General features: G+C 34.6%; 1 protein-coding gene and 1 long non-coding RNA gene across 3 annotated transcripts in view; one reads left to right on the top strand and one right to left on the bottom strand.

Moving 5' to 3' along the window:
* Ca-beta (Calcium channel protein beta subunit) overlaps positions 1–27,669 on the top strand; it is a 295,614-nt gene that overhangs the window by 60,639 nt on the left and 207,306 nt on the right. The window lies entirely within an intron of this gene.
* The window catches only part of LOC148946890 (uncharacterized), a 39,901-nt gene continuing 12,292 nt past the window's right edge, over positions 61–27,669 (bottom strand). Inside the window, exons 2-3 of the long non-coding RNA XR_016142406.1 lie at positions 12,032–12,332; positions 61–308 (exon numbers count right to left, since the gene is read on the bottom strand). This is a non-coding gene — a long non-coding RNA (uncharacterized LOC148946890). The remainder of the gene's footprint in view (positions 309–12,031; positions 12,333–27,669) is intronic.

Here is a 27,669-nt window from a genome sequence, read left to right as displayed (position 1 = left end):
CTGGACAAGTGTTTTGGCTTTTTCTATCTTGCAATTAATCACTGAGAGGAACTGAACAAGGGTATCAAACCATCTGAAGTGAATTTTTCCCCGAGGTTCATTCTAGCCTTGTGTTGAGGGATTAACCTGAAAAGATATTCTGGTGGTTGCTTCTGCTCTTATTTGGAATAGGTGACTAAGCTATGACAGGAGTCATGCAGTAAGCTGGATGAAGTCATGCCACTTTATAACGTCAACTTAGCTGGAGATTTCTGGGCCACATCTTCAGTACTATACAGGCAGAAGCAGCAGCAGGCCATGTCTCAGCACTAAAACGAAAAACTTGGGCTACGATGACAGGATAAATTTGCATCTTTGTTTTGATGCAACGAAAGACATCTTTATTATTATTATTTAATTTAATTTTTTCAAATGTATGTTTTATTTTTATTTATTTTGTTAAAGTATATTATCAAAACCAATTCCAACACATTAGTTCTGAAAATTAAATTATAACTTTGACCATAATGATAGACTCGAAGCCATAGATTTCCTGTTATTACGATTTTATGAAAAATCAAAAATTAAAAATTCCTTACATGATTGTTTGCGTTTTATCCAGCCGTATAACCTTTATTATCATAGAAGAAAACTCTTAAAGGCTGTTAGGAGTCACTACTCTTTGACCTTGTTTGATTTTTCACATTTTGAGTCTGAAGTTTGCTCTTTACTAAAGTTAAAAAAAAACTTTTTTTCTCTCTCGTTTTTACGAGACAAAAAATTTGAAGTTCTCTTACAGGAGCTGTCCGGGAGTTAACTTTTGTTAACAGCTGTGGTTGTGTTTAGAAATTTTGTGTTTAGTTTTGTGTTTAGAAAGAAAGATTTTGTTCGTAGCACTTTCGGGTGAAATTTTTCTTTAAAGATTTTTGGATTTTTAAGAATCTGTCAAGGCTGACGGGGAGGTTTTTTTTTAAGACTCACTTTCGTCCTTCAATTTTAAACAATTTTTGCCGTCGCAAATTTTGCCATACATACAAAAAAAATAATATAATTAGCTGGAGCTGACTAATTCAATGAAACGTTTCCAACATCAAAAGCAAAGAAAAGTCCGAGTATTTAAATTTAAAAATAGAGTGGATCTTGAATACATATCACAGCAGTGAAAAAATAAAACAACATTGACTTGCATCAATGCATTTCTTAGCAAAGAGTTCTCAGAAATCTAATTTAACAATTATGTACTTGGAGATACGCCTAGCAGGTAATCCATACGTTTCTTTTTAAAAAAGTTTCATGACTCAAATGGGCTTGGACGGAGTACAAATTATTCAATACCAACTTGTCATGAATTTTTAAAACGCCAAAGATACAGAAAATGAAAAGAAGGCAGAAAAGTTGATTTTAAAATGCAGATTGCCAAATGGAATTATTGAGCGATCCATTCCTTTAATAAAATACGTTCTTTCTGTAAGTGCATGAAGAGGAAAAATACCCCTTCTCTATTCGTTTAAATATGGCGCGAGGAAAATCTAAGAAAAAATGATGTTAAAATACACAATACGAATTTGCATGAACACCAAATTTTGAGACCTAAGGGGCTGAAGCACCACCAAAATGTAGCTTTGGATAGGGGGCTTTTGGAAAATAGCGAAGTTGAGTAACGAAAAGCACTGCGAAGTAGAATTTTGAATTACAATCTTTGGTGAAAACTTAAGGTAATACAAAATCAGATCATGTCAAATCAGCTTCAGTCAGATAAAAGAAAAGAATCAGAAAACTTAGACTTGGAATAATATAGACTTAAACAAACGATAAAATCACCTCTATCTTTTTTTGCTTTCAAGAATAGTTGGAATCCAAAGCTTTTGTAACAGATTCTTTTGTTTTTGATTAGAACACTGGAAAAAAAATCCTCTTGCAAAAAAATCCTCTGGGAAGTAACAGGGACAAGCAGCCTTGAAGGGATCCTTTTGTGGAGTGGCTCCTCTTGGACTTGTAGTTCTCCTATTATAGACCTTTAATAGCACAGCATGTTCAGCCGCATTGGAATCTACCTCAGAGTTGACAAGATGTACTATATCATGTGAATTCCGAAAACTAGGCTGGGCCTCTTGGGGCTGTCGTGTAGGGACCATGACGGCACTTACACCTGCTATTGGAGATCCGGCTGGTATCAGGGCTAAATCAATCTTTCCGGTCAGTTTTCTCTCAACTGAGAGACTAAACAGTGGTAAAATTTTGATTTTGTTACTTTGTCAACAATTAAATATCACTGTTGTCAAACCCTCAAAAATTTAAAATGTCATGTCTAAGCACGGTTTTTTTTTCTTCAAGAAAAAGAACAATAAGAAACCTAATTGACATATTCTTTAAAGATGGTCTCAAATTAAGCCTGTTCTTAATATCCAATTTATTCTGTATTTCCTGAAACCCAATCAATGATGTTAGTTTTAAAATACACCATGTATACAAGCTGGTGCTTTATCACTTTGCCCCAAAGCATAAAACCAAACATAATTAATGTTTTTATTCCAAAAATTGCAGGATGTAAAAGCTCTGGCTATGATACTTCCCTCGAAACATAACACATAATCATAACATGACACATTGATTTAAAACAAATCTTTGATTCTATGTGTATCAGCAAGTGATTGTAATATAAATACTGCACTAATAATTGTAAAACCGTGGCACAATGCCGCATTATTATTTATAGCCATTCCGCGATAACCTGCATGGTGACGAAATTCCCTACTCTAAAATGCATAGGAAACAAATAATAGATAGGGCAATTAGCACTAATACGTTGATGCTAGTTGCTGAAGACGAGCGAGCTTTACGACTCATGCTTGATAGTCACTCTTTGTGATAGCAGAGAAATCCTCAAAAAATGAGACTTTGAAGTCTGCTAGCATCAAAGCTGTAAATTTCAACGGTCAACAAATTAATGTCTCGTTCGTTGTAGGTGCGCTCCTACAGAATTTTCAGTTAATGTTGATACATTGTTATAGATGGTAGGTGGAGGTCAGAAGTGCTGGTTATCTCTGGAGGCCTATACGCTCTGGTCCCTAGCGCCAAAATCACTCGCTCTTTAAATTTTAAGTGGACTGAGGGATAAAGCGCCAATTTCGCTCCTACATGATGCAGTTTTAAAGTCATTGCAAGTTTTTGATTTAAACATGGTGCAACAAACTAACTTACATAGTCTCAGTAATTGCTGCAACCTGGTATATTTTATTCGAGCAGCATTTTCTATTTACCACAACATCAGCAACAACACAAAAAATTATCGCAAGGATAAATCAAGATTTATATATAATGAAGGTGGTGCTTTCCCCTGTTAAACCTTTTAAATTCTTTTTAAAATATATAAATATGTATTATTCAAGGCATAGGTTGGTTGTACAACCCCTTCAGCCACCCTCCTCCCTCCACCATCTACTATTTAGCTAAAGGATAGGCATGTTGTACTATTTGTTCAATTCGGAATCACGCAAGGATTTCCAATATTAGTGCAAAAACAAGAAAAGTCGAAACTGCAGACTGACTCGGTGCAGAAGCGAGCTAAATCCTGACTTTGTGACCTAAATCCTGACTAGACATAATGCAACGACCCAAGCCAAACCATCTGAAAAAATAATTGCAAAATGAACTGAGTCGTATCTTACTTAAGACTTCCCTACGCCACCCCGATTTGACTCTCAAATTTTGCTAAGAGCCCCACCCCTGGAAAAAATGGAAAATCGTAGACATAATTCGTAATAATGGGGAAATGTATAACCGATTTCCTACACATGGTACTTTTATTTCCCGACCATTGATAAACAAAAAGGACGGAAAAATAAAAAGTACCCCACTCCTAAATATACTTTCTATTGAAAAAAGGTGCTTCTCGATTATTGGAAACACATTCAAGAATTACGCTAAGGTTATCTCAGAAAACCGGTTTCATACCTACAAAAACAATTGACGGATGATACAATGCGTTGGAGTTAGACAGAATTCATTGAACTTGTATAATTTGGGCTATGTATTTGCACATTAGGAGTTTGGGTGGGGTTTAGGTTAGGTTACGTCGGGTTGTGTTAGGTTGAGTTAGGTTAGATTTCCATAAATGTGCTTCTAACGTATTATTTTAACTTTATGTTTTGTTGTTTTTCACTAAGATTAACCTAATTTCACTTCTTGGGTGTGTTTCCAACAACCGACAAGTTCCTGAAAAAATATGTACCAAATTATAAGTATTTTAATATGCTTAATATACAGTACCAATTTGTAAGTATATTACAAAATATTGCAATTTTCCCCCAATTTTCTATAGTTTACACGTAATTGTGTTTGGTTTGCTGATTTAACAAGTGTCTCCATGCCTCAAAATATATTTCCACGAAAAAATCGCTTGTACTTTCACACTCGTTTTACATGTCTTTAAATATTATGTTTACCGTGCATAAGCTATTTTAGTGCTCATCAAACAGTTCGTGGTAACGAACTGTAAGTAAGGAGCGACCCGGCTCAATGGTAACCAAAACTCTAAAAACCGGATCTTTTCATGAAGGAAGTTTTCATGGGGGAAGGGACATTGCTATGAAGGGGGCGCCGGATTTCCCATCATTATTTTAAAAAAATCAGAAATTAAATATAAAAAACAAGTTTTTTAACTGAAAGTAAGGGGCAACATTAAAACTTAAAATGAACAAAAAAATATTAGCTATATCATTGGGTTCACATTCTAGTCAGTGCCTCGCTCTTTAAGCCAAAGATTTTTTAAGTAATTTCACAAGATCTATCTATTCTAATTAACGGCCTTTGTGATTAAGGGGTCATTTTTAAAGAATTGGAACAAAATTTGAACTTTAGCTTGAAGAGCAAGGTATTGACTAGGGGGTCAATACCTATTATACGCATTAAAAATCTATAAAATATAGAAGTTCGGTACGTAAGTTAATTCATACGATACGTATATTTTTTACTAATAAAAACATTCGTAAATAAAATTAAACAAGTTTCGAGAAAGCCATTTAACCAAATAAAAGTAAAATTAATATGCAAATTTCGTTTTAATTATTCATGCACGGTGAGCCAAAATCAAAACCTGTTTTAATTCAAAAACGTTCACAAATGAAATAAAAAAAAACAAGTTTTTTTTAAATTGAAAGTAAGGAACGACGTTAAAACTTAAAACGAACAGAAATTATTCCGTATATGAAAGGGGCTGTCCCCTCCTCAACGCCTCTCTCTTTACGCTAAAGTTTGACTTTCTCACAACTCAATTTTTTTTAAACAATAAAATTTTGTTTTAATTGCAAATTTTTTTAATTAACTTTAACGAAATTCACACCATCAGATTCAGCTTATCAAAGAACATTATTATAGAAGGTTTAAACTCATACCTGCAAAAATGTAGAATTTTATATTTTTAATTAACTTTAACGAAAATTACACCATCACATTCAGCTTATCAGTGAACCCTATCAAAGAAGTTTCACGCTCCTATCTGCAAAAAGGTGGAAATTTGTATTTTTTGCTCGAAAAAAGATCACGATGCGTGTTTTTTTTTTCAGGGGTAATCGTTTCGACCCAGTGGTCATAGAATATTGTGAGAGGGCTCATTCCAACGTAAATCAAAAGTTCTAGTCCCTTTTTTAAGTGACAAAAAAACTGGAGGGCAGCTAGACCCACTCCCACGGTCATTTTTTTTTTTTTACCAAAGTCACTTGATTGAAATTTTGAGATAGCCATTTGGTTCAGCCTACTCGAAAAATGTAAAAACTACGTCTCTAAGGATGACTTAGCCCCCCACAGTCCCAAGTGGAAGGGTTGCAAGTTTCAAACTTTGCCCATTGTTTACATATAGTATAGGTTATTGCGAAGTAAACAGATATTTTCCAGGGGGATTTTTTCTGGTAGGGGGGGGGGCTGGGGGAGGGGTTTACGTGGGAGGATCTTTCCATAGAGGAATTTTTCATGGGGAAGGGAATTTTTCATGAAGGGGATGCCGGATTTCCCAGCATTATTTAAAAAACGATCAGAAATTAAATAAAAAAAAAAATATTTCTTAAACTGAAAGTAAGGAAGAACATGAAAAATTTTACTAACAGAAATTATTACATATATTAGGGGGTTCGCCCTGTCGTCAATACCTCGCTCTTTACGCTAAAGTTTTTCTTAGTACTTTCAAAAGAGCTATTTATTCTAATTAAACGGCCTTTGTGATTTTCAAACAGTTCGTGGTAACGAACTGTAAATAAGGAGCGACCCGGCTCAATGGTAACCGAAACTGTAGAAAACGGAATTTTGATACCAATAGATACATCAAAAGAATCAGACTTTAATGCTAATTTCGAATATAAGTTTCATCAAATTTAGTCCTACCTATCAAAAGTTACGCGCCTGATAAAATTTGGCTGATTTTTGAAAAAAGGGGGAAAGACCCCCTAAAAGTTGTAGACCTTAATGAAAATCACACAATTCTATTCAGCGTATCAGAGAACCCTACTGCAGAGGTTTCAAGCTCCTATCTACAAAAATGTAGAATTTTGCATTTTTTGCCAGAAGAAAGATCACGGGTGCGTGTTTATTTGTTTGTTTTTTTGTTGTTGTTTTTTTCCCAGGGGTGATCGTATGGACCCAGCGGTTCTAGAATATCGTGGGAGGACTCGTTGGATCGGCAATTGAAAGATCTATTGCCCTTTCTAAATGACCAAAAAAATGTAGGGCAACAAGGCCGCCTCCTAGGCTCATTTTTTCGTAAAATCACCTGATCAAAGTTTTGAGATAACCATTTTGTTCAGCATAGTCGAAAATCTAATAAATATGTCTTTTAGGATGACTTAATTCCTCAAAGTTCCCAGGGGAAGGGCTGCAAGATATGAACTTTGCCCATTGTTTACATATTGTATTGGTTATTGCGAAGTATGCAGACATTTTCAGGAAGGATTTTTTTCTGGTGGGGGGGGGATGGAGGAGGGGGTTACTTGGGAGAATCTTTCCGTGGAGGATGTTTCTTTGGGGTAAGGGACATTTCTATGAAGGGGGCGCCGGATTTCCAAGCATTATTTAAAAAACAATCAGAAATTAAATTAAAAAAAAAAAGCTTTTTCAACTGAACGTAAGGAGCAACATTAAAACTGAAAACGAACAGAAATTATTCCGTATGTGAGAGGGGTCGCCCCCTAGTCAATAGCTAGCTATTTCCGCTACAGTTTTTTTTTAGTTCTTTCAAAAGAGCTATCTATTCTAATTAAACGGCCTTTGTGATTCAGGGGTTTGTGAATGAAAAATTTTTTTAACGTTTAACGTAAAGAGCGGGGTATTGACAAAGGGGAGAATCCCCTCATATACGTAGTAACATATACGTAATAAAAGAAAACAATAACAAAAAAAAACAAGCGATAGGGCTCAATAGTAATCGAAACTTTTAAAAACGGAATTTTGATGTCAATAAATGTATCAAAAGAATGGGCTTATAATGCTGATTCTAAATATATAAATTTTATTAAGTGTAGCATTACTCATCAAAGGCTACGAGCCTGAGAAAATTTACCTGATTTTTTAAAGAGGGAGGAAACATCCCCTACAAGTGAAAGAATTTTAATGAAAAACACACCGTCAGATTCAGCGTATCAGAAAACCCTATTACATAGGTTTCAAGCTCATATCTGCAAACATCTGCAACTATATCTGCAACGTATTTTTTGCCATAAGAAAAATATACGAATAAAGAAGTTTGTTTCGTAAGTTAACTTGTAAATTACGTCAGAACCAAATTTAGAGACAGCCATTTAGCAAAAGAAGAGTAAAATTTTTATGCAAATTTTGTTTACTTATTCAATGACGGTGAGCCAAATTAAAGCTGCATTAACTAAAAAATGATCAGAAATTAAATAAAAAAACAAGTTTTTTAAACTGAAAGTATGGAGCGACGTTAAAACTTAAAACGAACAGAAATTATTCCGTATATGAAAGGGGCTGCCCCCTCCTCTACGCCTCGCTCTTTACGCTAAAGTTTGCCTCTGTCTCACAACTTTGTTTTTTTAAACAATAAAAAAATTTAGCGTAAAGAGCGAGGCGTTGAGGAGGGGACAGCCCCTTTCGTATACGGAATAATTTCTGTTCGTTTTAAGTTTTAATGTCGCTCCTTACTTTCAGTTTAAAAAACTTGTTTTTTTTATTTAATAAACAATAAAGCTTAATAGACGGCCACGCACACTTTTTTTCTCTTTATTTATGTGAGAATCTAATCCCACACACGATTAAAAAAAAATTGCTTATATTTCAGTACAGACCGTAATAACTAACAGATTATCATCGGTGACAGAGGTTTGCTCCCCCCTTTGCATTCAAATAAATTCCCAATTCGAATGGGATTTATGTAAACCCTTTCACAAAAAGAACAGATATGAATTTTTCATAAAATACTTCTTTTCTGAAAAAGGCTGCATTCAATGCAATGGGCAATGGGGTCAAAATGCTACAGCTTTTTCTCAATTTTAAGTCCACTCGTAAAGAAATTTAATTCAGGCCTAAGGTATATTCTTACTAACCATTAATGTCAAAGCCCCATAATACCCCATGTGATTCAAGAACGTAGACCTTTTAGACTGGCATTATTACAATCGCAACCAATTTAGGGATCTACCTTCTAAATCGTATATTGTTTTGTGCGTATGACGCATCAGCTTTTTTCTGTCGGGTATGTTGCGTAGCATTCTTCATATCTAGATAAAATTCTTGGGGTTTATTTTCACATGTTTTGGTTTCTAGATTAGGGGAAATACTTCAAATAACTTCATCTTAAAAAATAATAACAATAAGTGACATGTGTCACATCCTGCCATGCAAGTTGAAAAGCTCTGGGTTTGACTTGAATTTTGAACAACTTCCGAAAAAAGGATGAATCGAAAGAAAGGGCCAAATGATAAGTTAAGAAAATATACAATAAGATTCTTCTTTGGAACATAATAATTTGTACATTCAGGTGACAAGTGAACATATTACACTACCTATATGCAAACAAACAAAAAATTAATATCTTTAAATTGTTTAAGCTCTCTCCATCCTCTCCTTTGTTCCTTTCTACTTTTCTGCTCATGTTTATGAGGTGAAAAACTAATACTAAACTTGGTACTTCCGTGTTATAGCGACCACACTTTGCTCTTGATCTATAATGAAACCGGTTTTCTGGGTCTACTAGGAGATAACAGTAGCGGATCCAGGGGGGAGGGATTGCGTGCCCCCTCTAACGTAGTTTAAAGTAGTGTACTTTACTTAATTAACGCAATTTGCGTTAATTAAACTTGCTCCTAATGCAAGTTTATCGGATCAACCTATTTTGCACCCCCCCTAAAAAAATCCTGGATCTGACCTTGGAAGATAATCAGCTTAGCTTGAGTGAGATAAACGGTAACTATGCAGGTATATCTTAATTAAATATTTAATATATAGAGGTGGTTAGGTTAGGTATTTAATATAATGCGTTCTGGGCAGGCCTGATTTCCATATTTCTCTGTCGTACTTTCCATAATTTTGTTACTGAAGTATTCTATTTTCATCATATTCTGGTATATTTCATTTGAATTAACCTAACTTCACTTGTTTGGTGTGGTCGGTATAATACGTAAGTACCCTAAACTTAGTACGTGAAAAAATTACCAAAGATAGAGTAGAAGATTGTTGCCTCTTAAAGTTTCCTTGCGTTTTGTAACAAATTGAGTGATTTATTGAAAACACAGCAGAAGTATAATTCAGGCCTCAGAACTGCGAGGCTCGTATAGTAAAATATTCTTAGTAGTTATCTTTTTATACATTTGAGTAACAATTCTGTCTGAGAGAATTCTAATATGCGCAATTGTCGTGCTTCTCATTGTCCTCTTTTCGTTTGATAAAAAATTAGAAAGTTCAAAAATATAATTAGAACTAGAAGGTAAAGGTGTGGAATAGTGGCTCTCCAGAAGGACACATGCTAGAATAAAAAAAGAGATACTTATAGATTGCTAAATTTATGTTCATTTTTAATATTTTTTCGCCCTTTTGACAATTCATCCCCAGCCCCTCTATAATTGTCATATGAAAAAACTAGGCTATATCCTAGTAAAAAACTAGGCTATATCCAAACCTAGGCTGTATAAAAAACTAACCAAAAATTATGGAATTCTTACTTTATAATATGCAGCATGTATCATGTTTCCTCGTTTCTTTTTCCGTTTTATATGTTTTGAATACGTTTTCGTCAATTATAATTAATTCCTTAGATATCCTAGGGCAGGCACGTACGCAGGAATTTGTTTCGGGGGGGCCCTATTTGTTTCGGGGGGGGGGGCAAATCCTTCAAACCCATTATTCTGTGAGAAAAATCAGAAAATTATGGGAAAATGAAAAAAATCGTTATATTTCGGGGAGGGGGGGGCGGGCCCGGAGGCCCCCCCTGCGTATGTCCCTGCCCTAGGGCTATGTAAAACTATTAGAGGGGGACTGGGGATGAATGGTCAAAAATGCGAACAAAACGATAAAAATGAACATAAAATTAGCAATCTAAAAAAGGCCTCTCTTTCTTCTAGCATGTCTCCTTCTAGGAAGCCGCTATTATAGTCCTTTACCAAACTATAAATATACCCGGTTAAAATAAATGTTGAATTAAAATTAAATAACTTGTAATAAAATTAAATTGAATTAAAATAACTTGTAGGGGTGGTTTCGGTAATTCTTACCTTCGGTAATTTTAACATATTTTAAGTTAAAATTTTACCTTTCGCGATCGAGAAAAGCATTTTTTAGATAACGTTGTAAAAAAAAAGGAATGATCATTCTTTTTACCGACATTATCATTACTTAATTTTCTATGAGACTTTTCTTAAAATGAGTTGTAGTCCAGTTGAAATTTCTTTTGAGTGTCATGCTCAGCATGCGGGTTTTCACCCTTCCGCTAATAGCTCTTATTGAACAATAGCAAAATCTTTTATTTCTGAAATCTATTTGCTATCTTCACACCACATTTAGTAACAATTCCAGGTTGAACTCAAGTGGAAAACCATTTATAAGACTTATTGAAGTAAAAAGGTGTCGAATAGGAAATATTCTACTTTCTAAAAAGCAATTAAATTTTTCTTACAAATAGGTAAGGACATGGCATCACTAGCTATGTTTAAAAACAAATAAATCACTTCACCAACAACAATTTAGAATTAGTTTTTTTCCCTAGTTTTGCAAATTTGTATCCCATTTTTTCGCTTGTTTTGTTGTATGCATTTTTATCTCTTTTCTTTATGTTCTCCGTCCTCTTCGATGTTGTTTTGCCGCTTTTTGAAATAATAATAATAAGAATAATTATAATGATAATAAGAATAATAATTATTCAACAGCAATCTCTTTTAACAAATACACTAAAAGGATCAATTTGGAAATGTATCTAACATTTTCATAGGCTTTCTATTGATACCAGGTCGAGCGTGTGGTACATCCCATCGTGGCACAGTGTGTGTGCGTTGTGCGTGTGGTACATCCCATCGTGGTAGAGTGCTGTGCGTTGTGCGTGTGGTACATCCCATCGTGGCACAGTGCGTGTGCGTTAGTAAAACGTCTTTTGTTCTTTGTCTGTTTTGCTTATTTGCTTTTGTTTTCAATCTAGCATCTAAAGCTTTTTCGTTTTTACTTTTGAGTTAGCATTCTTGCATGATTGTTGGTGCCAGCTTTAGCTTGATTTGGTTATTTTCAGGCTATAGATCTGACACGTATTAAAATAGCAACTCAAGATGTAAGCTCAGAAAGTCTAAGCAGTTACAATTAAGAGAAATTTAAGCAAGTGCTTTAACATATTTAAGATTAAGTACTTTCTTTCTACCTTGAGGAAATTACTTAAGGGATGCTAGAGTGAACAGATACACGTTCTAATTCTATTAAAACTCGTTTATATTTCATGAGTCAGAACTCAGTTTCATGAGCCTGGGGAAGAGGAAGGGGTCAAATGACTCCCTTCCTTCTTCAGACGAGCAGCTAATATTTATGGTCAAAATCCGTACAATCAATAAAGAAACGAGCAAGAAAGTAAAAATACCTGCATACGGGAGTGGGAGAAGGAAATTTCCCATAAGGTAGGTCCAAAGGAGCCCCCCCTTTTTCCTATGGAATTCCTTAGAAAAGTGTCAAATATGTACGAGTCTCTTGATTTTTGGGGGGTCAAATGTACTCTTCTTCAGCAAGGCTAATTGATGAATCTCCGTAATCCTGTACTTTTTCTGACTCGGCTGCGTACCAAGATGCCTCACAAGCAGACTTTGCACTTAACAAGCAAATCAAACAGTACGTGGTAATGAACTGTAAGTAAGGAGTGACCCGGCTTAATAGTAACGGAAACTCTAAAAAATAGAAGTTTGATACCAATAGATACATCAAAAGAACAAAATTTTTATGCTTATTTCAAATATATAAGTTTCATCAAGTTTAGTCTTACCCATCAAAAGTTACGCGCCTGAGAAAATTTGCCTTATTTTCGAAAGAAGGGGGAAACACCCCCTAAACGTCAAAGAACGTTAATGGAAATCATACCATCAGATTCAAATTATCAGAGAACCATACTATAGAAGTTTCAAGCTCTTATCTGCAAAAATGTGGAATTTTGGATTTTTTGCCAAAAGAAAGATCGCGGAAGCGTGTTTATTTGTTGTTGTTTTTTTCCAGGGGTGATCATATCGGTGATAGTATCGACCCAGAGGCCCTCGAATATCGCGGGAGGGCTCATTCGAACTGAAATCAAAAATTCTAGTGCCCTTTTTAAGCCAACAAAAAAATGGAGGGCAACTAGGCGCCCTCCCACGCTTATTTTTTCCCAAAGTCACCCGATCAAAATTTTGAGATTACCATTTTGTTCACCATGGTCGGAAAATACAATAACTATGTCTTTGAGGATGACTTAATACCCCACAGTCCCCAGGGGAAGGTCTGCCAGTTATGAACTTTACCCAATGTTTACATATGAACAATAATATTCTATTATTTTGTGTGATTTTCCATTTTTTTGCCATGGCCCAAAGCGGCTTTTATTGCAATAAATATCTATATCTAACTATATCTATCTATAGTATTGGTTGTTGGGAAGTATACAGAAGTTTTCAGGGGGGACTTTTTCTGGTAGTTGGACTTGGGGGGAGGGATCGGGGTTACGTGGAAGGATCTTTCCATGGAGGAAGTTTTCATGGGGGAAGGAACATTGCTATGAAGGGGGTGCCGGATTTCCAAGCATTATTTAAAAAAAAAATCAGAAATTAAATAAAAAAGGCAATTGTTTCATCTGAAAGTAAGGAGCCAAATCAAAAACTTAAAACGAACAGAAAGTATTACGTATATGATTCGGTTCGCCCCCTAGTCATTACCTCGCTCTTTACGCTAAAGTTTTTTTTTGTACTTTCATCAGAGCTATTTATTCTAATTAACGGCCTTTGTGATTAAGGGGTCGTTCTTAAAGAATTGGGACAAAATTTGAACTTTAGCGTAAAGAGTGAGGTATTGACTTGGGGGCGAACCACCTAACATACGTAACAAAAGTACACGAATATACAAGTTCGTAATGTAAGTTAATTCGTAAGTTATGTCCGATAAAAATTTTCGAGAAAGCCATTTAGCCAATAAAAGGAAAATTAATATGCAAATTTCGTTTTAATTATTCATATACGGTTAAGCAAAATCAAAGCTGCATTAATTCAAAAACGTTCAGAAATTAAATAAAAAAAACAAGTTTATTTTAAATGAAAGTAAGGAACGACATTGAAACTTAAAACGAACAGAAATTATTCCGTATATGTAAGGGGCTGTCTCCTCCTCAGCGCCTCGCTCTTTACGCTAAAGTTTGACTCTGTCTCACAGCTTTATTTTTTAAAACAATAAAAAAATTTTAGCGTAAAGAGCGCGGCGTTGAAGAGGGGACAGCCTCTTTCATATACAGAATAATTTCTGTTCGTTTTAAGTTTTAATGTCGCTCCTTATTTTCAGTTAAAAAAACTTGTTTTTTATTTCATTATAAAAAAAGAAGGAAACCATAGACTAAGAGGCAAATTTTGGGTAATTTAAATTTTACGCATACAAAACGGTGCTGGTTCGGCAAGGTCCTATGAAGTAGAGAAATCATTGTCTGTGCTTGTAGAGCTAGCATAGGTGCAGCTAAGCATAGGTCTAGAGCTAACAGCAGTAGCTCTATTAGAGAAATTTTGTTTCGGGAGGTGTGAAGCTAATAAAAGTACATTTTATGTTTTTTTTTTCAAATTCTGCTGGAGAAGGAAGTCCTAAGGACACATCCTAAGGGAGGTGAAGTTTCTCGCTCCTCCTGTATGCAGTTCCTAGTAGGCCTCGACTACCAGATGATAAATATGTATAACACGGCATCGAGTAGGCATTAAAAAGATTTCTTATATGAATCCTTGAAAGATTGAAATTAAAAATTTCAATGTTATTTTTTAAAATTGAAGTTATTTTTTAAATTGAATGATACCTGAAAAAGAAAAATAAGACATAAAAATACTGCAATTCAAGAGAAGCAACATCTATTTCTTGTGCAAAAACAAGATATATCCAATAAACACTGACATCTGTTTTAATGAAAAAAATCTAGACCTTCGTGTCAACAGAAGTTCAGGTGAACTCTGTGTTATTCATTCGTCAATATTTTTGCTAAAGGCTGCTTTTTTTGAAGTCAGAAAAATGTGGCGCATATTATTTCAAAAATTTTCCTGGTGCTTCATTCCCACAAGCATAAGATAGATAAGCTTCCATTTCTGAAAAAAAAAAAAAACAGTTCCACGTTTGACGTTTTATCGGGAAAATAAATTAATTTTCCAAAACATTGACTGCCAACTAAAATTTTTGATTTTTTCCTTCTTTTTTTTCTCAATATGGACTATAAGTTCTTCCTTACCAGCAGTAAATAGCATTTCCTATTTTCCCTTATTAACCAATTTAGGTGGAATTTTAATTTCTATGCTATTCCCTAAAATATTCGGGCAAAAAAAAAACGGACATGTTTTGATATGGTCCTTTTTTCTCTCAGGTGCTATAAGCACAAGATATCTTTAATAAAAAGTAAATAATGTTTTTTTCACCTATTAGCCGAATTTGAGGAAAGTTAAAATCCAGTATACGCCCCCCCCATGCACCCTCTGGGTGGTCGTGAATAGCTAAAGAGTAAAGTGAAATTTGTACCACCACAAGAGCTTGTCCAAGATTACTCTAACCAAAGATAGGGAATGTGTGCAGCGGACATAATGTCATATCATGAATAATGTCAACGCACAAAATATTTATTCTAATGACGCAATTGAGCATTTGGCACTGAAAACTTTCAAAAATGTATTGCATTTTATAAATTTATTTGATAGCCGAATTTTCTTTTAATTAGATTTTGACTTTCTCATGTAAAACATTGTAAAAGAATTGCTACCAGAAAAAGGCTTAAAATCTTGATTTCACTTCATTGCAAGGCTTATGAAAAGTCAAATATTGCCTTTTGTTTTGGGTGTTAAATATTGGGTCGAAACCGCAAGCCATGTTAAGTTTTCTGATCAGAAAATTTTTAAGGCTTTCTATTCAATGTTGTTGTTTTTTTGCCACTATCGCACTGGATTGTCATGGTTTTTGTTTACTGACGAATACAGAAGTTTGTTTTGCCAAAATCTATATTAAACGATAAAATGGATTAGGTCTACACATAAAAGTGTTTTTTTGGACCTTCTAAAACATTGACGAAGTTTTGTTTTATTAGAAACAGAAAGATCTCAGGCACCAATACTTGCATTTTTTTTTAATTGTCAACATAATTTTTTTCACTGTTAGTAAAATTTTGATTTTCAAACAAGTCCTGTAACTATAATAATAATATGCAAAGAAATTAAAAAAAAATAACCCAATGGTTAGCACTGAAAAGAATGAAAATTCATGGCATAAAATCCATGAAGACTTGGATAAAATCCATGGCCATGGCAACCATGGTGACATGTAAAACAACATTAAAATATTTTGCCTGGTTGCTAAAAAGTCTTGGATGTTAAGGCCTAAAGAGACTCCAGGCAACTCCTTAACGGCAGTGTTCTAATCCTCAGTTGAAGTTTGAAAACAACAAATGTAAGGGACAATAAGCAACCCGTCAAGGAAAACAATCGCCATAATGAGAATTTCAGATACAAAAATCTAAAATTTTACTCACCATCATTCTGAATACCTGGTTAAGTCAGATACTATCAAAATACCTTCGACTATGGTAATTTAATATATTAACCAGGTATCAGGCGTATTGAATTTTTGGGCCTAATAAAAATAACGACCCTATCAAATTCTTACCTACAAGAAATCTTTAATGCCTTTTTGTACAAAGCTTGCAACGAAATAATGTAGGCTATCAATCCTGAATTATTTGACCCATAATGTGGAATTACTTTTTTCATAGCCTATTTTGTTTAATAGTAGTCTATTCAAAATGCGAAGAAGGGATGAAAATTGCAGTCAGGTTGTTTCGTCTTTTTGATAGCATTTCCAGAATTATTTTCCTTCGTACTGACAATAACAGTGGAGTAATAAAAACCTTGTTGTTTTTAAATTAATTCCAATTACTATATTTAAAAAAATAAAAAACCCTATCTTATGCTTTTAACTATAAAAAATGAGAACGTATTAACAACGGCTAAAACTTTCAATTAAGACTTCAAAAATCAAAGAAGAATTTTTTGTTTTCGTTTTTAATACCATATCCAGGATTATCTAATTTTGAGGAGTCTTAACACCTCCTCAACCCCAAGCTCCTTTAACCAAAACATCTACCCTCCAACCTAATTTCTAGTGCTCCATAGCCGTTAGTTTTATTAGACAACAACCCATAACAAGGGTTCAATTTTTAAGGACCGTATGGACGTATGTTTAAGGACAAGTGTTGTGCCAAGCGTCATTTAGATCTTTGAAACCCAGAGATTCTATAAACATGAATATCCTTTCACTTTCCCTATACCAATTGGCTATCTCAGAATTTTTGCTCGATAGTATTTTGGCCCTATTTGGGCCAAAAGTATGGTTTTTTGGACAAAATGCCTGAAGCCCGAACTTTGCTGTTGCTTGATCTCTTTTCTTACTTAAAAGGATACTAAATCTTTAAATTTTCTTTTTTAAATAGTCATTCTTTTTTAATTATGGTTACGGCCACCGGTTGGAGGGTCACCCCTGAGGGAAAAATGTACAGATGAGACTAGCCTCCCCGGAAATAAAATTGGCAATTCCGTAATTTCTAGATAATAGTTTTTGTGGGGGTGTTAAATATGTTGAATTCTTTGTATAATCTTTATAAAGATTCCACCTTCAAAAATATTAAAGTTTATTATGAAGTCAGTATTTTTACTGTCTTCAGCTAAGGCAGTTTCTTGAACAGATCATTTTGGGGTGCTACCTTTTCGACTAACCGTCACTAGCAATAAACGTCATAACATCTAAAAGAAAAATCCGTCAGAACCACTAACCGTCATATAATAGTAATAAGTATATAATAGTTTAGTAACAAATTTCGACTATATAATTGCGCATCAGGGGGTGGGGGTAAAGCATGGCATATATTAAATACGTAACATAACCTAGGTACCTTTTCCCCACTAAACCCCCTAAAAATTAAAGTTTTAAAATTTTAGATGTTATGACGGATTTTGTAGACGAAATGACGTTAGTGCTCCTGACGTTAGTGAGATGTTATGACGCCTTCCCTATCATTTTTATTGGCAAGCCCAACCTTTTCTCAACCTTCTGCGCAGTTAAGCATTTGAATATGGTCTTATGTTACACTTGAAATACTAGTAATTCATCAAAATAGGGAAGCTGAAACCCCACAGCCCCACATTGCAGGCTTAATCCAAAAATATTCTACACAAAGAAGGAAGGTTAGCTGGTAAATCCTGTCAATCCATCTTCAATTATTGTATAAAGGGCCTCATTCAATCGGAAATTTAAAGTTTTAGGGCCCTTTTTAAGAGTCAAAAGTGATCGGAGGGCAACCAGACACTCTCCCACACCTCTTATTGATGCAATCCATCCATAGACATCCGACCGAAATTTTAAGAGAGCCTTTTTGTTCAGCATAGTCAAAAGGTCCAAAAACTGATTATAATCGGGGTTTCAAAGCATATTAAAATATTCTCATAGAAGTCTCTTCTGTCGACATGGACAGAGACAAGAATTAAAAAAAAATAGTTTTAAGCTCTTCAAATAGATCTAGAGGGTGAAAGGATAAGGATCCTTTGTCATTAAAGGTGGATTTCTTCCCATTAGCACATAGGGCCACGCAAATGTTTTGTACGCTTAAATTTCGAAAATAAAATTACTTTTAAACCACTCACTTCCTTCAACGGTTGTTTCAATTGAACGAACTTTTTTAAACATATTCAGGGAGCAAGACGGATATTATTGTCAATGGTAAATTGAACCTTTTTTATGCTAATCGAAGTTCATTTTTTGTCTGTACCGAGGGGTCCCGCTAAAGCAAAAAATAGCATAAGATCCTGTGATGAAGGATAAGAAAATAATTAATGCAAATAATTATATACAGCCTCGTAAGGAAAGGGGTTGAAATTTATGGGATCTTTGCTGCCATGAAAGGATTGTTAAGCAGGGTGTTACAGACTTAGGGTTTCGTTCGAAATTACTGATTTGAATAAAAAAGTAATCGCCTGTTACTATCTTCTTTATTGGGCTTTGTTATGTAAAATCATTTATTTCAAATATTAGCGGGGTAAATCCAGGATGTTGTTTATTTTGAAAAAGAAAAGAAAAAAAAACATACGGATAGTTATTACAGGAGAAAGTTTGTTCTTACAACAAAATAATTAAAAAAAAAATTCCACAAAATAAGTTTTTCAAAAAGAAGTAAAGAACTCCATTAAACCAAAAATGAACAAAAAAAGAATCAAATAATCTACCTAGCGAACAACTACCACAAATCAGTATCAATAAATAAATGAAACCCAAGACAAACAGAAATTGAAATAAATAACAGAGTCAAACTCAAAACAAGCAGAAATTAATATGAGTAGGGTTCTAAACCCCTATCCTTTCTAAAAGCCAGAATATAATTTGTACTTTACTGAAAAAAATTCTCTTGAGTTTAGCCTACTGAAAAAAAACGTGCATTGTCAGTTTAATATACATATGTTTATATTTATTCCTTAAAATCTTAATTAATTTTTGATTCTTAAAGTTATAAAAATGAAACGTTTAAGAGAATTTTTTCAGTGGAGTACAAATATTTTGGCTTTTAGAAAGCATAGGGGTTTAGAACCCTACTCATATTAATTTCTGCTCGTTTTGAGTTTAACTCTATTAACTATTTTAATTTCTGTTTTTTTTGGGTTTAATTTATTTGTTAGCACTGATTTGTGCTAGTTGTATGCTAAGTAGATTATTTGATTCCTTTTTTCTTCATTTTTGGTTTAATGGAGTTCTTTACTTTTTTTTGAAAAACTTATTTTGTAGAAATAGTATTTTTTTTTAATTAATTTCTGTTCGTTTTATATTGACATTGTCTTTTTCACGGGAAAAGACCGAGCCTCTTCTAAAGTTAAACAACCATCCCTTCCTTAAAAACCTTAAATATCCCCTGGGCATAACTTATAACGCTTGTCCCTAATATCTAGGTTTTGTTTCAACCTTAAAAGCCTTGTTATATGATATTTAGACTATTTTGAATAGAATGACTATCTCAAAATTTCCATTAGATGCATTTCGAGACAATACGACGTGTGTGTGTGGAGGGGGGATAGCAGCCATCCGATTGATTTGACCCTTAAAAAGAGCACTAGGGCGTCTGATTACCAATCCAATGAGTCCCCTCCGAAGTTTATATGACCATGCTTTCTATAAAAATCTTATATTCCCCCAGGGCATTACTTACAACCCTTACCCTGGGGGATGGGGGGATTTGTTATCCTCAAAGACATAATTTCCTGGCCTTTCAAATACGTTGAACAAAATAGCTATCTCAAAATTGGATTGGAAGTGTTTGGGGAAATGATGGGCGTGGGGCATTTGCCATCTGATCACTTTCGACTAATAAAAAAGGCACTAGTCCACTCAACTCCCAATCAAATCAGCCTTTTTTGAAGCTTTTACAAAAAAAATTTCTATAAAACCTTGTATGTCCCAGGGGCATAACTTACGACCCTTGTCCTGAGAGCTATGGAGGAGGGTTGTCATCCTCAAAGACATAATTTCCTGCCCTTTCAACTACGTTCAACAGACTGGCCATATCAAAATGTTGATTGTAAATGTTTGGGGAAATGATGGGCGGGGCGGGGGGGGGGAGGGTGATTCTCCCTCTGATTTCTTTCAACTATTAAAAAAGGCAATAGCCCTCTCACTTTCCAGTCGAATGAGCCCTTTTTGAAGTTTTTATGACAACGCTTTTTATAAAAAGCTTATAGGCCCCCAGGTCATAACTTAAAACCTTAGCCCTGAGGGCTATGGGAGGCGGTTGTCATACCAAAACACATAATTTCCAGACCCTTAAACTGCGATGAACAACATGGCTATATCAAAATGTTGATGGGAAGTGTTTGGAGAATTTAAGGGAGTGGGGGGGGGATTTCCCCTCCGATCACTTTTGACAAAATTTAAAATATTTTAATTGAATGTGTTCAGGGAGATGGTAGGCGTTAGAGGGGATTAGTGTCCCTCTAATCATTTTCGACTATTAAAAAGGGTAGTAATCCTTTCAATTTACAATCGAATGAGCCCTTTTTGAAGTTTCTACGACAACACTTTTCATAAGAACCTTATATGCCCCCAGGGCATAACTTACAACCCTTGCTTTGAGAGTTGTGGGGGTTTGTCACCCTCAAAGACATAATTTCCAGAACTTGAAACTACGTTGAACAAAATGCTTATCTCAAAATTTTTATTAGATGTATATGAGGAAATGGTGGGCGTCAGGGGGGGGTAGTTGCTCTTCAATACCTTTTGACTATTAAAAAGGGCCCTAGCCCTTTCAATTTCCAATCGAATGAGCCCTTTTTGAAGTTTCTAAAACAAAGCTTTCTATAAAAACTTTATATACCTCCAGGGCATAACTTACAACCCTCGCCCTAAGGGCTGTGGGGGGTTGTCATCCTCAAAGACAGAATTTCCAGAACTCTCAACTACGTTGAAAAAATGGCTATCTTAAAATTTTGGATTGGATGTGATTTGGGAAATGGTGGGTGTGAGAGGAAGGTTAGATGCTCTCCAATTACTTTCTACTATTAAACATTGCACTAGCCCTTTCAATGTCCATTCGACTGAGCCCTTTTTGAAGTTTCCACGACAACCCTCTCTAGACAAACCTTATAAGCGCCCAGGGCATAACTTACAACCCTAGCCCTACGGGCTGTGGGGGGAGGGGCTGTCATACTCAAAGACCTCATTTCCAGAACTTTCAAATATGTTGAACTAAATGGCCATCTCAAAATTTTGATTGGATGTGTTTGGGGAAATGGTGGGCATGAGAGGGGGTTAGTTGTCCCCTAATCACTTTCGACTTTTAAAAAAGGGCACTAGCCCTTTCAATTCCAGATTGAATGAAGTTTCTACGACAATGCTATCTATAAAAGCCTTATATGCCCCCAGGGCATAACTTACAACCCTTGCCCTGAGAGGTGTGAAGGGTTTGTCATCCTCAAAGACATAATTTCCAGAACTTTCAACCACTTTGAACAAAATGGCTATCCCAACATTTTGATTGGATGTTTTTGCGGAAAAGGTGGGTGTGAGAGAGGGGGTTAGTTGCCCTCCAATCACTTTCAACTATTAAATATGGCACCAGCCTTTCAATTTCCAATGGATTGAGCCCTGTTTGAAGTTTCTCCGACAACACCTTATAAAAACCTTGTATTCCCCCAGAGCATAACTTACAACCCTTGCCCTGGGGGGTGTGGGGGGGTATCATCCTCAAAGACCTAATTTCCTGAACTTTTAACTACGTTGAACAAAATGGCTATCTAAAAATTTTGATTGGATGTGTTTGGGGAAATGGTGGTCGTGAGAGGGGGGTTAGGTGCCGTCCAATATCTTTCAACTGTTAAAATTGCCACTAGCCCTTTGAATTTCCAATCGAATGAGCCCTGTTTGAAGTTTCTACGACAATGCTTTCTTTAAAAACCATATACCCCCAGGGCATAACTTACAACCCTTGCCCTGAGGGCTGTGGGGTGGTTGTTATCCTCAAAGACCTAATTTCCAGAACATTTTACTGCGTTGAATAAATTGGCTATCTCAAAATTTTCATTGGCTGTGTTCGGGGAAATGGTGGGCGTGAGAGGGGGGTTAGTTACACTCCAATCACTTTCAACTATTAAAAAGGGCACTAGCCCTTTGAATTTACAATAAAATGAGCCCTTTTTGAAGTTTTTACGACAATGCTTTCTATAAAAACCTAATATGCCCCCAGGGCATAACGTACAACCCTTGCCCTGAGGGTTTTGGGGGGTTGTCATCCTCAAATACCTAATTACCAGAACTTTAAACTACGTTGAACAAAATGACCATCTCAAAAATTTTGATTAGAGGTGTTTGGGGAAATGGTGGGCGTGAGAGGGGTTAGTTGCCCTCCAATCATTTTCTACTATTATAAAGTGTACTAGCCATTTCAATTTCCAATAGAATAAACCCTTTTTGAAGTTTCTATGACAACGCAATCTATAAAATCGTTATATTCCCCCAGAGCATAACTTAGAACCCTTGCCCTGAGGGGTGTGGGGGGGTTTGTCGTCCTCAAAGACATAATTTTCAGAACTTTCAATTACATTGAACAAATTGGCTATCTCGAAATTTTGATTGGGTGTGTTTGGGGAAATGGTGGGCGTGAGAGGGGTTTAGTGTCTCTACAATTACTTTCTACTATTAAAAAGGCACTAGTTATTTCAATTTCCAATCAAATTCTCTCGACAACACTTTCTATAAAAACCAATCAAATTTCTTCGACAACACTTTCTATAAAAACCTTATATGCCCTCAGGGCCTAACTTACAACCCTTGCCCTGAGGGCTCTGAGGGGGGTTATCATCCTCAAAGACTTAATTTCCAGAACTTTCAACTGCGTTGAACAAAATGGATATCTCAAAATTTGGATTGCAAGTGTTTGGGGAAATGGTGGGCGTGAGAGGGAGAGGGAAAATCAAAAATGCTCAGAATCGAAAATAAAGCGTGATCTGCCTCAAGGACAAGGCTCAGAGGCCCCTCCTTCGTCCATTTCTGAGGGCAGGGGAGGGGAGTCAATTTTGGAGTAGTGTTTTGTCGTGGTTTACCTTGTCACAGTTACATTCTCTTGATTTTTCAAGGTTCATTTTGGATTTCTTTCCTTGAAATGCAAGAGTTGGAATATTTCAGTAGTGTTTTGTTGTGCTTTACCTTGTCACAGTTACATTCTGTTGATTTTCATAGTTCATTTTGAATTTCTATCATTGAAATGCAAGAGTTGGAATATTTCAGTAGTGTTTTGTTGTGCTTTACCTTGTCACAGTTACATTCTCTTAATTGTTCAAAGTTCATTTTGAATTTCTTTAGTGAAATGCAAGAATTGGAATATTCCAGTAGTGTCTTGTCGTGGTTTACCTTGTCACAGCTACATTCTCATGATTTTTCAAAGTTCATTTTGGATTTCTTTCGTTGAAATGCAAGAGTTGGAATATTTCAGAAGTGACTTGTTGTGCTTTACCTTGTCATAGTTACATTCTCTTGATTTTTCGAAGTTCATTTTGAATTTCTGTCGTGAAATTCAAGAGTTGGAATATTTCAGTAGTGACTTGTTGTGCTTTACCTTGTCACAGTTACATTCTCTTGATTTTTCGAAGTTCATTTTGAATTTCTGTCGTAAAAGGCAAGAGTTGGAATATTTCAGTAGTGTTTTGTTGTGCTTTACCTTGTCACAGTTACATTCTGTTGATTTTCATAGTTCATTTTGAATTTCTTTCATTGAAATGCAAGAGTTGGAATATTTCAGTAGTGTTTTGTTGTGCTTTACCTTGTCACAGTTACATTCTCTTAATTTTTCAAAGTTCATTTTGAATTTCTTTCGTGAAATGCAAGAATTGGAATATTTCAGTAGTGTCTTGTCGTGGTTTACCTTGTCACAGCTACATTCTCATGATTTTTCAAAGTTCATTTTAAATTTCTGTCGTGAAATGCAAGAGTTGAAATATTTCAGTAGTGACTTGTTGTGTTTTACCTTATCACAGTTACATTCTCTTGATTTTTCGGAGTTCATTTTGAATTTCTGTAGTGAAATGCAAGAGTTGCAATATTTCAGTAGTGTTTTGTTGTGCTTTACCTTGTCACAGTTACATTCTGTTGATTTTCATAGTTCATTTTGAATTTCTTTCATTGAAATGCAAGAGTTGGAATATTTCAGTAGTGTTTTGTTGTGCTTTACCTTGTCACAGTTACATTCTGTTGATTTTCATAGTTAATTTTGAATTTCTTTCATTGAAATGCAAGAGTTGGAATATTTCAGTAGTGTTTTGTTGTGCTTTACCTTGTCACAGTTACATTCTCTTGATTTTAATAGTTAAATTTTAATTTAATTAATTGAAATGCAAGATTTGGAATATTTCAGTACTGTTTTGTTGTGCTTTACCTTGTCACAGTTACATTCTCTTAATTTTTCAAAGTTCATTTTGAATTTCTTTCGTGAAATGCAAGAATTGGAATATTTCAGTAGTGTCTTGTCGTGGTTTACCTTGTCACAGCTACATTCTCATGATTTTTCTAAGTTCATTTTGAATATCTTTCGTATAATGCAAGAGTTGGAATATTTCAGTAGTGACTTCGTGTGCTTTACCTTGTCACAGTTACATTCTATTGATTTTTTGAAGTTCATTTTGAATTTCTGTCGTGAGATGCAAGAGTTGGAATATTTCAGTAGTGTTTTGTTGTGCTTTACCTTGTCACAGTTACATTCTGTTGATTTTCATAGTTCATTTTGAATTTCTTTCATTAAAATGCAAGAGTTTGAATACTTCATTAATGTTTTGTTTTGCTTTACCTTGTCACAGCTATATTATCTTAATTTTTCAAAGTTCATTTTGAATTTCTTTCGTGAAATGCAAGAATTGGAATATTTCAGTAGTGTCTTGTCGTGGTTTACCTTGTCACAGCTACATTCTCATGATTTTTCAAAGTTCATTTTGAATTTCTGTCGTGAAATGCAAGAGTTGGAATATTTCAGTAGTGACTTGTTGTGCTTTACCTTGTCACAGTTACAGTCTTTTGATTTTTGGAAGTTAATTTTGAATTTCTGTCGTAAAATACAAGAGCTGGAATATTTCAGTAGTGTGTTGTTGTGATTTTCCTTGTGAGTGATACAGTCTGTGTATTTTAATAGGTACATTTTTAAATCGTTCATTTAAATGAAAGAGTTTTACTATTTAATTATTCTTTTGTTGTGATTTACCTTGTCACAGGAAAATTCTCTTAATTTTTCGAAGTTCATTTTGAATTTCTTTCGTGAAATGCAAGAATTGGAATATTTCAGTAGTGTTTTGTCGTGGTTTACCTTGTCACGGCTACATTCTCATGATTTTTCAAAGTTCATTTTGGATTTCTTTCGTTGAAATGCAAGAGTTGGAATATTTCAGTAGTGACTTGTTGTGCTTTACCTTGTCACAGTTACATTCTGTTGATTTTCATAGTTCATTTTGAATTTCTGTCGTGAAATGCAAGAGTTGGAATATTTCAGTAGTGTTTTGTTGTGCTTTACCTTATCACAGTTACATTGTGTTGATTTTCATAGTTCATTTTGAATTTCTTTCATTGAAATGCAAGAGTTGGAATATTTCAGTAGTGTTTTGTTGTGCTTTACTTTGTCACAGTTACATTCTCTTAATTTTTCAAAGTTCATTTTGAATTTCTTTCGTGAAATGCAAGAATTGGAATATTTCAGCAATGTCTTGTCGTGGTTTACCTTGTCACAGCTACATTCTCATGATTTTTCAAAGTTCATTTTGAATTTCTGTCGTGAAATGCAAGAGTTGGAATATTTCAGTAGTGACTTGTTGTGCTTTACCTTGTCACAGTTACATTCTCTTGATTTTTCGAAGTTCATTTTGAATTTCTGTCGTGAAATGCAAGAGTTGGAATATTTCAGTAGTGTTTTGTTGTGCTTTACCTTGTCACAGTTACATTCTGTTGATTTTCATAGTTCATTTTGAATTTCTTTCATTGAAATGCAGAGTTGGAATATTTCAGTAGTGTTTTGTTGTGCTTTACCTTGTCACAGTTACATTCTCTTAATTTTTCAAAGTTCATTTTGAATTTCTTTCGGGAAATGCAAGAATTGGAATATCGTTTCTTCAACTGAAAGTAAGGAGCAACATCAAAACTTAAAAACGGACAGAAAATAGAGGCTGTTAAAAGCATATTGAGCCTGTTCATGGGACACCAGTAAAAATTGTGTATGATTCAAAATGGAATAATGATTATTCTACTGATTACGAACTAAGAGAAGACAATAACTCCATTATCAAGAGAGAACATGGTGAACTATGTTATGGAACAGATTCAAAATGTCCAAAGTTAATCATTGATATTAATAATGTATCATAATATATTTTTGTATTAATATTCTCCATAGCATTACTTGATTAAAAATATTACATTGTTATATGTTAATTATTTTCTAAAGTAAGCTACGATATCAAGAGTTTAGAATGTTCATTAAAATATCGGATACGTACGAAAAAGACTTTGTGTTAATCTATTATCAGATCCAGAAGTTTCGTAGAATCAGAGCTATTAAGGGTTTTCGACCGAAAACTGTAGTTTTTTGGAATAGAGTTACAAAGAATAAAAGTTTCTGACGCAAATGTTGCATTTAAGTTTATTTTTGGATTAAAAAATAAAACCATTTCCATAAAATCTGAGCTAATAAGGGTTTTTTGACCGTAAACTCTAGTTTCTTGTAAGAAAATTATGGAAAATACAATTCTCTAGTTCAAATGTGAAACTTAAGTCCAGTTTTGGATACTCATAATGATGAGGACTGATGGTTCTAATTCAATGATTTTTTTTTCATAAAACAAACTTTTTTTTTAAACTTTGAAATTATTCAACTTTATTTATTTTTTATCTTTTTCTTTTGTACATATCTTAAAATGACAAAATATCTTTCTTGAATTTACCTCATTGATACAAAATACGGAAATAATAATAAAAAAATGTAATTTACATAATTTATTTGAGTTCAAGATATATCGAGAGTTCATTGACTCCTCCCCGCAATGAATACTAAGGGTTTAATTATTCCTCCCCAAAAAAAATTAAGATGATTTTAGGAGTCTTGCCCCTTAGCCATAACACCATTCGACCTTGAGTGAAGGTATAAAAGTTTGATGATGTATTTCTCTTCTTAACAAGTACATTAATACCTTCCAAGATGATAGAACTCTATGACACAGAATTTATCGATTTGAAAAAATCATCTTGTGGTGTTATATTTGAATGTGCATTTTTATTATTGTCAATGGAACTTGAAGAAATTGACTGTTATCATTGGATAGTGAACTACAACATGTATGAGTATGATAAAAGCTTGTGGAGTACTACATTACATCGTATAAACAGACTGGGATTCTGCGATAGAGTGATTACATCACTTAATAATAGTGGTCAGGAACTGAGAAATGTCCAGGAGGAAGTCAGTGAAATTTGCAACTT

Source organism: Artemia sp. Qi Xiang Cuo, chromosome 11 (genome assembly GCF_049724085.1).
Source record: "Artemia sp. Qi Xiang Cuo chromosome 11, ASM4972408v1, whole genome shotgun sequence".
NCBI lineage: Eukaryota > Metazoa > Arthropoda > Branchiopoda > Anostraca > Artemiidae > Artemia > Artemia sp. Qi Xiang Cuo.
The sequence above is the reverse complement of the archived record's forward strand: the minus strand, read 5'-3'. Positions and strand labels throughout refer to the sequence as shown.